Genomic DNA, 12,410 nt, shown 5'->3' with positions numbered 1-12,410 from the left:
CAATTTAGCTGAAAACATACAAACTAGTAACAAATAGCCCTATTTATTGTCAGCCGTGGCATACATTTCGTAAAAATCGGTCTAACAGGTAAGTACTCATTACATTTTCATCGTGTTCTTACAAAAATGTCCTTTGTGCCAGAAAAAGAAAAGAAAAGAAAAAAAAACACACAATTTAGGGCAAAATTTAGTTTATATGCAATCATGACAATGAGCAATGTTTCTTCTATATTACTTCAAACTGTCTAGTTTGACAATTTATTTCAATTTTCAAAATTTTATTGATAATATTATGGCATGTTTCATTATCAATGTCAGTATTACTTTGAAAGATATGGATAGAAGCGTGTTACCTCGAGCAGATGGCATGTCACAAGCCGAAAAACACCGTTGATCTGATATGATATGGAAATGAAGTAAGAACAGAATGAAGTGCAGCTATTCCTTATAAGCTTGCCAGGCGGTGGTATTTTTCGCTTTGCTGAACAAGACGACTTTAGTTCCAAAAAGGGTTATTTATGTGGAGAGGTTCTCGTCCTTCCTCATCTTGTACGCCTTGGCTGCAAGTACGCTTCGCTTGGCCTTCTGGGCGGGGGGTAGATCGGTGCGGACAGAAATCCTTGGACCTCGCGTTTGAGCTCCATCGTCGGGTGTTCCGCGACGGGTAGATCTTCCTTCGTAGGTAGCAAGAACGCGATTTCGCTCATACATGTACACAAATGTTGCAATTATGGGCTGGGGTGCACTGGTAGCTGCGTTTCGCTGGGGAAGGCGATGGGCATTAACAAGTGCGATAGACGCAGACTCCTCTTGCGACAGACTAAGGGTTACAAAAGCACCACGTAGAACTGCATATACATCCTCGTTGGGGGCTTGATGAAGGCCGTAGAAAAGGAGATTTCCTTTCCTGGTATATTTCAGACAGCGTAAGCTTCTCCTTCAGAGCGTCGATTTCCTCCCTTAACTTAGCTTCTGTTTCCGGCAATTTTCCTTTCTCCAGATCAAGTACCCGGGCCGAGTTGTCAGCGACAGCTGACTCTAGGTCTAGCATTCGCTTCTTCATATTCGCCAAATCAGTATGAATATCTTCCAATTTAGCGCAAAACCTTACTTGAGAAGGCGTTCAATGACTTCTGAAGATCAGCGAGTGTGGGTTGGGGGTCCCCGCCAAAGGTTCCCGCGTGTGATGAGGCATCATCCGGTAAATCAGGGCGTTGGGTGGAACTTGCACTGGCGCCGCGTTTCTTAGTTCATAGGTTTTAGGCATGGAGAAATGATACTCGACGTAGATATTCCAAGAGACAAGTTATTCAAGTCAATATCCAGAAGATCCTGCAGCTTGTCAGGTTGTTCCAAAATGAAAATTTTGTGTAAGTTTAGTAGTGGTATCGAGAGTATAAAAATGGCGCCTCACTCCATCCGCCGCGTCACGTCTCACACAGAATTTTCCCTCGAAGATAGTATAGGTTTTCACGGGTAATTTCGCACTTTTGTCAGTCCATCTGATAAAAAGTTCATTCAATTTAGCAAAAATCCTCGTCACTGCACATTCTGTCATTCAAAATTGCAACTTGTTCGTTCAATTTGGCATTTCGGTCAATGAAATTCGCACATATGCCTTTCGAATTCGTAAAACGGGCATTCAAATTAGCTCATGTCTTTAGGCTGGGTTCACATAGAAGTATACTATTCGGGTATTCGGGCTCGTTTTTCGAGGGCACGCGAATAGCTTGAATCGAACGATAGGATTTCATCACACCGGTTCACATAGGAGGGCACTATTCGAAAGTACCGAATAGCTGCGAAAAGTATAGCAAAGTGGGAATCGAGCTTGTTCAATTTTCTTGCAGCGTATACCGTCTCTCGTTTATGAAATAATGACACTTTTGGTCTGGATTTGCCCTTTAGCAAAAATAAGCATGTAGACTGACATTCTGATGCAGTTTAGAAATTGTTAATAAGATTTGCTGGGATGTAGGAGGAAGAAATCCTCACTGCATGGGATGGTGAGTTGACGGTGCGGGTGATGGTGTACTCGGTGCCCGAATACCGAATGGCGAATACCGAATAGCGAATAGCGAATAGCGAATACTTCTATGTGAACGCAGCCTCAGTCATTCAAATTCGCCAGCACTGGCGGAAAATGGTATTTGTGTGTATGATGAACGCGAGCTGACTGAGGGAAGCGTTTACGCTATGGATTCTCCAAGCCAGGTTCAGCAGCCTCAAATCGGATGAGGATCGTCAAGATACTTCTCCACTAAGTTTCGCAATTCCACCTGATTCAGTATTTCTCTTAGACTAGACCGAAGGTTCGCTTCTCGACCCTTCTTCCATTTATTCATGATGTCCATGGTGGCCATTTGGTAATTGTTGGGATTGTTGTCTCGAATTTGCGTCAGCTCATCATATTCAAAACCCATTTGAGTGCCCAACTCGCGGTACTTGCCGGCTGGTACATTTCCGGCGATTTTCAAGAGTAAAACGTTGTCAGGATTGCATGATCTTCGGAAGAAATAATTAATACATTTACATATATATTAATGACGTATTCATTTAAGCTGTCTTGGTATCGATGTACTGTCCCAGGCCCGTAACTATAGGATTTTTATGGGAGGGTTCTTAACTAGAAAAATTGGACCTTTCAGTTCAAATTCATATTCGCCATTGGTGGCGCAAAAAAGAAGAAAAAACAAAATAGTCCTGGTGTCATTTCCAGTTTAATCAGCTCACAAGCAAAATAATGATGATGATGATAATAATGATAATAACAATAACAGTCCCTACCCACCCCCACCCCCCACCCCCCCCCCCAAAAAAAAATGCAATTTTATTATTTCTTCTGGCCAGGCTTCATCGTAATTTTCTGGTACCAATACAATCGCCTCACAAAGATAGTTTCCTGCTTTCTTTAATGGGGCGCACTTTTCTTTTTTCTTTTTTTTTCTTTTTTTTTCTTTTTCGTTTTGTTTTGTTTTGTTTTGTTTTTTGCTGCTGGCAAATATGGGGGAGAGGGTTTTCGCGACTTGTTCATGTTTCTTTTTATTTATCTTTTTTTTTCGCTATTGGGATGTGGTTCCGTGTCCTTAACCCTCCCCCCCCCCCCCCCCAAGTTACACCGGCCTGACTCCGACCTCTCTTATCGTTTCTCCCCTTATCCGGATCTCGTTAGTTTCTTTACGCGATCTCGCCATGACTTTTCTTTTCTTTTTTTTTTAATCAATGATTACCGGGAAAAGGGGGGGGGGGAATTCAACCAGAATTCCCACTCAAACTCATATGAATCAAATACTATTCCCAATACAATCAACGTACATTCACATCAAGTTTTCACCTTGATAGAATAACATGCATTTAGACGTTCACTAAAAGCAGGTAGGCTTACCATTATCCCATAAATGTTTAACAAATAATTTATTTCATTTCGGAAGGCCTAAAAAGAAGAAAAAAATAACAACGAATATGACTTTGAGCTGAGAGCAAAGAAAGAGTTTCAATGTACGATAAAGTGTATACTTGACAAATAACCTATGGCTATAAACAAGGCATAAAATTCTCATGAATGTGTGACTTATTCTTATCTTTTACAAACTTGTTATCTACAGCCATAAACTTAACATATGGTCACGTTTCGATAATCGACGTATACCCCTCATAACATTAAAATAAAAAAAATGTCTAGAATGTATTGTTTTCTATTTAGTTCTCACCTATTTTCCTCATGAGCGCTGCCTGCCACCTCGGGACCTAGCGACAGAAAGAAAATTATTTGACATGTTTAATCGGGCAAAGTTTTGGTATCTAACCGGTAATGGCCAAAGAAGAAGAAGACGAAGAAGAAGAAGAAGAAGAAGATAAATAAAATATCAAGCATATTATTTAATAAGCCTTGACTGTTAGCCGGAAATCAATGAAAAACAAGGGACATGACTTGTCTACACAATTAGTGACATGACAAACATCAAAACATGAAACTAGAATACTGTATACTCAGAAGGCACAAACCACTGCCATCCCAGCAACTCATTTTCGCCGGTCCTCACACGCATGCAACTTCCCAAAATAGAAGCATTTTTTGTTCATCATTGCACGTTATATAAACCTGCAATACTCATAGCTTGAACCCAAAGTTCGTTGACCTACGTATATGCCAAAAGATGAAATATCCTACAAATCCACATAAAAATTCTCGGATCACTACCTCAATTAGATGACATATTCCTTTCGTCAATATCGACCTTTTATGGAAGTTTCATCTTAACCCCTGCTTAAATTTTTGAGTTATTTTGCAAACAGACAAACCACGATCAAAATAGTCATCACGGGAAAAATAACTTGATATTCATAAATGAAGTGAATTATACACGTCTGGAAAGCTTAAGTCTTTATAACAATACGAATGATTAATTTCCAAACGTGAAAACGTCTCTCGAACGATGAAGAGATGGTGCTTTGACACCCTTTTCTCAACGCCCGAACCCAATATGACGGCGAAATTTTGGGGACTGATATTATGACGTCACGCATGGAACGAATCAGCCCTGCGCTGAATATGCGCTGCTGCTGTGTGGCGCCGTAAAGCATGAATTCCGCATGATCTAAGTAAGCAGTGAGGTCTCTTCTTCACAGAATCAAGTACAAGTTCGTTATTATTTTTGCATATCTTTGATTATTTAATCTACAATGTATGTTAGAACTACTATTGAGAACACAGATGTTATCTTTTAAAAACATTTACTTATGATTTTTTTGCGTCACAGTCTTGACTCTCCGACGTAGTTTGAGGTTTCACTTTTTGTCCTAATATACGAACTTAGTCAAGTACATTAACTCTTACATCTACGTGTGTATGCCACTTACTGAATCTATTTAGCTGGAGGGAAATCCAGCAGAGCAGCGAGTGCCGCTGGTATAGAATTTGCTAAAAATTAGAACAGTTAGAAATAATTGTCGGACTGATGTAGATTATGACTGTTTAGCTTGACCGCCAGTGAATAAAATATACGAGGCGTCGGCGTTTAGGATCATGGTGAAAGAAAAAGGCGTCTTAAGTCTGACAGACAGCTGCATGAAATTACGAAAATATCGACTTTTCCACCGTTAATATCCGTGTCATTGGCAACGTCATCACTCAATTCACTCTCCACATCAAACTCAAAACATAAGGTAAATAAATTGTACGTTTTAATGGCTCAGCCGGAAAAAAAAAAAACGATGCGAAGAAACACAGTTCTGATAATTGCATCTGACATTGCGTGCTTTACGAATGACGCCCCCAAAGTACCCTGCACTCATATTGGCCCGAATTTACGAAGATGGTACAAATGAAACCGTGGTTTAAACCATGGACAGAAACCATGGAGCGCCAGGTGTCGCACAGAATATTTCGCTACGAAATTGGTCATTTTGTCGACAAAATGATCGTTTCGTGTGAATAACACAATTATCATGTCGTGGACAAAATGTTCATTTATTTACAACATGCTGTCATTTCGTTACAAAATAATAATTTCACCGACAAATTTACTGAATTCGTAACGAAATATCCCATGTGACAATTGGCGCTTCATGGTTTTTGTCCATGGTTTAAACTATGGTTTCATTTTTACCATCTTTGTGAATTCGGGCCATTAGTTTTAAATCATTTTGTGAGGTAATAATTTAGGGCTCGAAAACGACATATGTTTGGGGGGGGGCGATGAAGTGAATCGATCAGTTTTAACTCGCGATTTTTCAATGGAACGAATATCTTCTAATAAGTCTAATTGCTAATCTGTTTCAGGAGACATTATTTTCTACTCTGACATTTTTTTTTTTTTCATATGACTGTCCTAATTTCTATCTCTTGTTTTTGTACTTTAAACCCTTCCTTCCTTGGCAGAGGTAAAAATTCCTAGATAGGTTTTCAATATAAAACGTAACTTCAAACAGACGAATGAGATGAACCAAAAATGTCGCTAGGGTGACTGGTATGCCTCCGCCATTACGCATGGTTCTCCAAATAGTATACGTCTTGACAGTGTGTGATGACAGTTTCATGTAATTGGCAAATATCAAATTGACCTGTTTGTTACAAATTTGTTTCTTGTTTACTTTCCTTGATATAGGTTTGTTGGATGAATGGTAATATCTTTTTTTTAGGAGAACAAGTATAATTATTGTTATTACCTGCATATATCGGGATTTGAGGATTTTTACCGACTTTTGACCCTTTGATTTATTTATGCATTCAGTATTCTTTAAAGGTATGTTAAAAGCAATTCAAGTATTAGATAATAAACTTATATCATTTTAATCTGGCCTTTGACCGATGACCGTTGACATTATAACTCTAAATAATAATAGTAATATATAAATACAATTTCTATAGCGCCGTTCTCCACTTTGATTAAATGCTCAAGGCGCTTTACAATTGTACATCAAAGCAAACAGACTGAAGATACAAATACATCACCGTAATAGAAGAAGATGAAGAAGCAAAAAAAAAAAAAAAAAGACATGAAAGTCTAACTTCAAAAGACACTGGTCTTCAACATGCACTGCTAAACAAATAGGATTTTAAATCACTCCTGAAAGATTTTATAGAACTCGAGTCTTTCAGCTCACGAGGAAGTGAATTCCACAGTGCTGGTCCAGCGTGAGCGAAAGCTCGTTCCCCCCAAGATTTCCTAGAAAACGGAATATGTAAGAGACCTGAAGTTGAGGATCGAAGAGTTCGTGAAGGTTGGTATTGACGAAACAAACAAACATTGTAATCAGGAGCTGTTCCCTCAATAACGTGATAAACCAAAAGAAGTAACTTAAACCGAATACGCTCCTGTACAGGCAACCAATGAAGACTCTTCAGGATAGGTGTGATATGACTACGTTTACTTGACAAAGAAACAATACGTGCAGCGGCATTTTGTAGCTTTTGTAACTGGGCAATTTGTGAGTTTGGTAGATTGAAAAACAAACCATTACCGAAATCAAGGCGTGAAGAAATAAGTGCATGAACAAGTTTTTCCGTGGCAGAGCGAGTCAAATACTTGCGAATAAAACCAATATTGCGCAATTGATAACGGACTGATTTAGAAATTTTGGTGATTTGATCAGACATAGCCATGTGAGAGTCAAACATAACACCCAGATTGCGACATGACTTTGACAGAGGGATATTATTACCTACAATCGAAATACAATTAATATCCAACTTATTCAATTGAAATTTAGAACCAAAAAGGATAAATTCACACTTGCTGTGGTTTAGAAGCAATGAATTAGACCTCATCTAAGCATCAATATGAATGATGCAATTTTCTAGACAGCGCAGTGCATGAGATGCTTGGATTTGATGTGGTGGAAAAGATACGAAAACTTGTATGTCGTCTGCATATACATGATACAGAACAGAATGACTTTGAAATATTTTCCGCAGACCGATCAAATAGATAGAAAAAAGGGTGGGGCCGCCAACAGAGCCTTGAGATACACCACAGCCTAATGGCTTTGAAGACGATGTGACACCATTCAAAAGAACAGACGGTGAATGGTGTGATAGGTATGATTTAAACCATTCGAGAGCCTGTCCCTGGATACCCAAACTTGTAAGTGTATAGACAAGAAATATGTGATCTACAGTGTCGAAGGCCGAAGACAGATCCAACAAAACCATTGCTGTGACGGATCCGGAATCCATTTCCCTTAAAATATAACTAGAAACATTTATCAAAAGGGTCTCCACACTATGGTGAGGGCGATAAGCCGACTGTAAAGGATCGAATAGACCATGTTCCAGCATATAGTCTGAGAGTCTCGAAAACACAACTCTCTCTCAAATCTTGAACAAAAATGAAAGATTGCATACAGGACGATAACTTGTCAGTGATTCCTTATCCATTGAAGGTTTTTTCAGCAAAGGACGGATCAGACCTTTCTTTAAAGATAAGGGTACGGTAGCTTGCTCAATACTGAGGTTAACAATTTGAGAAATAATCGGGGCAAACGTGGGTGCGCAGTCTTTTAAGAGAATGGTTGGAACCGGATCCAATGGACAGGATTTAGGAGGCAATTTACGAAGAAGGAGAAGTATTTCATCAGTAGTTGTATTTTGGAAGGTTTCCAGTGTGGAAGAGGTAACAGGTTCAGATTCAGGTAGTACAACATTACAATTGAAATTATCTCGGATTTTTTCAACTTTCGAATGAAAAAACTGACTAAAATTTTCAGCCATGGCACAGCCATCGACATGTTTAGGCAATGGAGATGACTATTTGGGGTTCAAAAGTCGATTGGCGACGTTGAAAAGCTTCTTATGATCATCTCCGCAGTTTTCGATGAGTCTGGTGTGATAGATGCGTTTGGCTCTGAACACAAGGTAGTTTACTCGGTCTCTCTGATCACAGAATAACTCTCTGTCTGTCTGCAGCTTTCCATTGTTGCGCCATCTCCTCTCAAGTCGCCGCCGCTTTTGCTTCAGAGATACCAGAGTCATACCAGGGACTGTACTGATGAGACCTCACTTTCCGAGTCTTGGCTGGTGCGTGAATGTCCTGTAACCTGCTAAGTTCTGAATTGTAGCGGTTCACGGCATCATCAACGTCAGCTGTTGACAAGGACAAAATGTTACTGTCAGACACGTCGTTGGCGAAATCAGTCCTGTTGATGCCTTTTATGTTGCGAGATGAGAATTCCTCTCTGGCTTATTAAAACGAAACAAGCAGGTTACGGCGGAATGGTCGGAGATGCCGGGGATAACTCGTGTGTTAGAAAATAGCAGTCTGTCAGATTGCCGTATCACGATGACGTCGAGAATATGGCCATGATCATGTGTAGGTGAAGTCACCAACTGGCGGAGTCCATGGCCATCGACGAGGTCGTTGAACTTCTGCATGTACTGGGATGAGAGCTTATCTAAGTGTATATTAAGGTCTCCTGTGATTACGAGAGAATGTAACTTATACAACTTTTCATCTAACAAATCCGAGAACTCATCAATAAAAGATGAAAAAGAACGATATCCTGGTGGTCTGTACATAACTACAATCTCAAGACTAGTAGTGTTGCTAGGGACCACGGCTGACATAGATTCGAAACTGAAATGGTGATCTGATGGATTGAGAACTACAGAGAGATTGTCCCTGTAAAAGAACCCAACACCTCCACCACGCCTGGAGGCTCTGGGCTGGTGCAGAAATATATACAAAACAGGGTGGAGTGAGATCTGTTATGGTTGCATCATCTAATGGAGTCAGCCAAGTCTCAGTCACTGCAACTACATCAAACTTGTTATCAACAACAAAATCTTGAAAAATTGTTGACTTATTACAAAGGGATCGGGCATTGATTGTACAGAATCTAAGATGGTCACTAAATTTGTCATAACCTCCTCTTTTCCCTCGATGTGTCTTCGACCTCCGACCGATACCCAGGGACAGAATACTCCTCCATATTTCCTTGTTTTCTTCACGCCATTTTGGGGATTTATTGCCACAGTTGTATGAGTGAAGAAGCTCACTAGAATATCGAACCCTAGAATTGCGTGTGCCAAAAGTTATAGAATCAGACACATCTCAGTGGCGGAGCCAGGGAGGACCGCAACCGGCGCACGCCCCCCCCCCTTTATTTTTTGTTGAAACAAGAGAAATAAAAAGAAAAAAAAATGGGGGAGGGGTGCGTGCGCCCCCCCCCCCCTTTAATTTTGTAAACGCGCCCCCTCTTTACGGAATTCCTGGATCCGCCCCTGCATCTTCAGAAGGGCCTGGATTCGGGTTAATGTCCCCACATATAAGCAACTTTACATGATAGGTTGATACAGTACTGGAGTAGTACAGTATGGGGCTCCCAATGTACTTGCCCTTCGGTTGTACAGAAGCAGAGCCATGGGACATACCAGGCTGGGTAGCACACATACGACAATAGGTCTGTGATAGCTGAGTGCTATTACACAAAAGAAGGGCAACAAATACAAAAGAATGCAATGCCAATGGTGACATTGTGTCAGTGAGAGTGAACCACACAGAATCAAGTGCAGTGAAGCCTATGCTATAGCAAGTATGAAATGGCTGTGGTTGTCTGCACTGTATACACTGTGCTGTACTGAAAAATCAATCCACTGTAAATGTGCAAAAACTGTACAAAAGTCACTACAATTTGTCCAGCAAGTGCTTGAAGACAAACATTCAAAGATAGAATACAATACACACTCAATGAAAAACTTACAACAGGAGAAATAAGCGAAGAATTAAGAGCTCTGCTGGCGGGCAGCCACCGGGCGCGCGCAACCGAAAAAAAAAAAAAAATTCTCGAGAGAATCACTGTCAGGTAGAACAGGCATCAACATGTAATATTAGTTTCATGATGGTACCTTTAACCACATCCGAGATATATGTAGCAAAAAGAAAATAACTGATATTTAAGAGTGCATAGTGTCCGGTAGTGTAGAAGGCGCTGTTGATGTTACTGCCGATCACCGTTAGCATTCATACGAAGATTACCGAAGTTGAGCTGTCATCAAGAGTAAAGTGCGTAGGTGTTGCAATAAAGTAACGTTGCCTTCGTTGTCTTTTCTGTGCATCGCGCAGTCTGTAGTAATGCCAGGGTGCGTGCATATGTGCTTGTTATTATGACATCACAAAAGAAGTTTGTGAGTCATGAGCCGAACTGTGATCCGACCACTGACTACAGTAAATCGGACTTCTTCTGACTCGGGGAAGTGGGCCACAGCGTAAGCGCTAAAAAGGAGTCGATAGCGTAGGTCTCTATAGGAAACTTGCGCCGTGCGTCCGTGTACGCATTTGACTAAAACACCGGGACCATGCACTTTTAATACTTTCAATTGACCTTTGAACTTTTGGACTTAAAACAAAAGAGATCCCAGATAATCTTGATTGGAAAATACATCTATACACTACAAGTTTCGAGGAAAAAAATTACCTGCAGTCATTGCATAAATAATTATGATGGAAAAGGTGAAATTTGAGGAGTTGACCTTGACCTTTGACCAAAATGACCCCTTAAATCCCTACATGATAACAGTCAGTCAGTACATATGAAGTGTTTGTTTGCAAAAACCGATAAGTCCATATTTGCCGAATTGAGATATTTGCGATTAAAGGCCAAGGAAAATAAAGAGAATGATAAGAAAATGTTTGCTTCTTTTGACCATTACTTCAACAATATACCTTTATATTAGTCCAGGCGCAGCGACCCATGAAAGATGACTTCGTTCAACCCACCCCGCATAAAAGGTTTGACTGTATGGGGTGGTCGGTTGGACCCTCTGGAACACCCCTAGGTAGTATGTGATATCAAATTGTGGTATCAATGAAATTTTACAGGCCATTTTAGTTTCGACATGACCATATTCTTCGAAGAAGCGTCTGCGCACACTAAGACTACTACACGTACCTCTAGCACTCCTACAGGCGCCAATGCCAGTGGTGCGTGTTATAGTCTTAGCGTACAAAGACTTTTTCCGCGACAAACATCGGTTTTTTGCCTGCAAACTAACTTTTCACGCTAAGCTGGGGTCGGTGTAGTGTAGTTTCCAGACGTTTTTATTTTCGTCTTTATTTCTCCGAGTTGAAGCAAGCCAAGTGAGAGCGCATACCCAGCGATTGTGACGCCCGAACCGTTTTTTGTGGCAATCATTGAGCATGCACCGTCACTCGGCTTAGCGCAATACAGCGGGCTTCTGCACAATACACAAGCTGTAACTCAGAGAAATAAAGGCGAAATAAAAACAGCTAGAAATTAAGACTAGGGTCGGTAACGCTTGTCGCTATTGGGGCACTGAAAATGACAAAATTATCACAGTTTTTGCATTTATTTCACGAAGGATTCATCGAAACGACTTAAAACTGTATAATTTATGTGCATGTTGCTAGAGATGTCAGCAATACAGTGGGATACATTGTAAGGTATAATATTGTGCATGGTTACCATGGTAACCGGATGTCTACAGGTGATTGGTAACTCCCAAAAATATCTTGAATTTTGACAGGTTTGTTTCTTTTGCCTTTCGTGCACATCACTCATTGTAGATGAGCTGTACACTGTAAAATTAGTCTGGATAAAAAGGGAAAAGACGCCCAAGATTTTTCCCTCATTCTCTCCTCAGCATTAATTCATTACTGCACGTTTTGAATAAAATTTACATATCATGATATTTCATTTTTTTCTATATATATATATATATATATGAAGAGTTTGTTTGCAAAAACCGGTAAGTCCATATTTGCCAAATGTAGATATTGGCGATTAAAGGTCAAGAAAAATAAAGAGAATAATAAGAAAATTGTTGCCTCTTTTGACCATAACTTAAAAAAATATACCTGTATATGAAGTGACAAATATATCGTTTAAAAGGTATTATTTTGTACTTTATGACAGAGATCGTACTTCAAAATCTTCAAAAATGGACTTATCGG

The 12,410-nt window shown here is 40.0% G+C and overlaps 1 pseudogene; it reads right to left on the bottom strand.

Annotated features, from left to right (window-relative positions):
• Positions 1-438: 438 nt before the first annotated feature.
• LOC140233882 (uncharacterized) lies at positions 439-9,429 on the bottom strand (annotated as a pseudogene).
• Between the last annotated feature and the right edge of the window lie 2,981 nt (positions 9,430-12,410).

Source organism: Diadema setosum, chromosome 10 (genome assembly GCF_964275005.1).
Source record: "Diadema setosum chromosome 10, eeDiaSeto1, whole genome shotgun sequence".
In the NCBI taxonomy this organism is placed as follows: Eukaryota; Metazoa; Echinodermata; class Echinoidea; order Diadematoida; family Diadematidae; genus Diadema; species Diadema setosum.
This window is presented reverse-complemented; position numbering and strand designations above follow the sequence as displayed.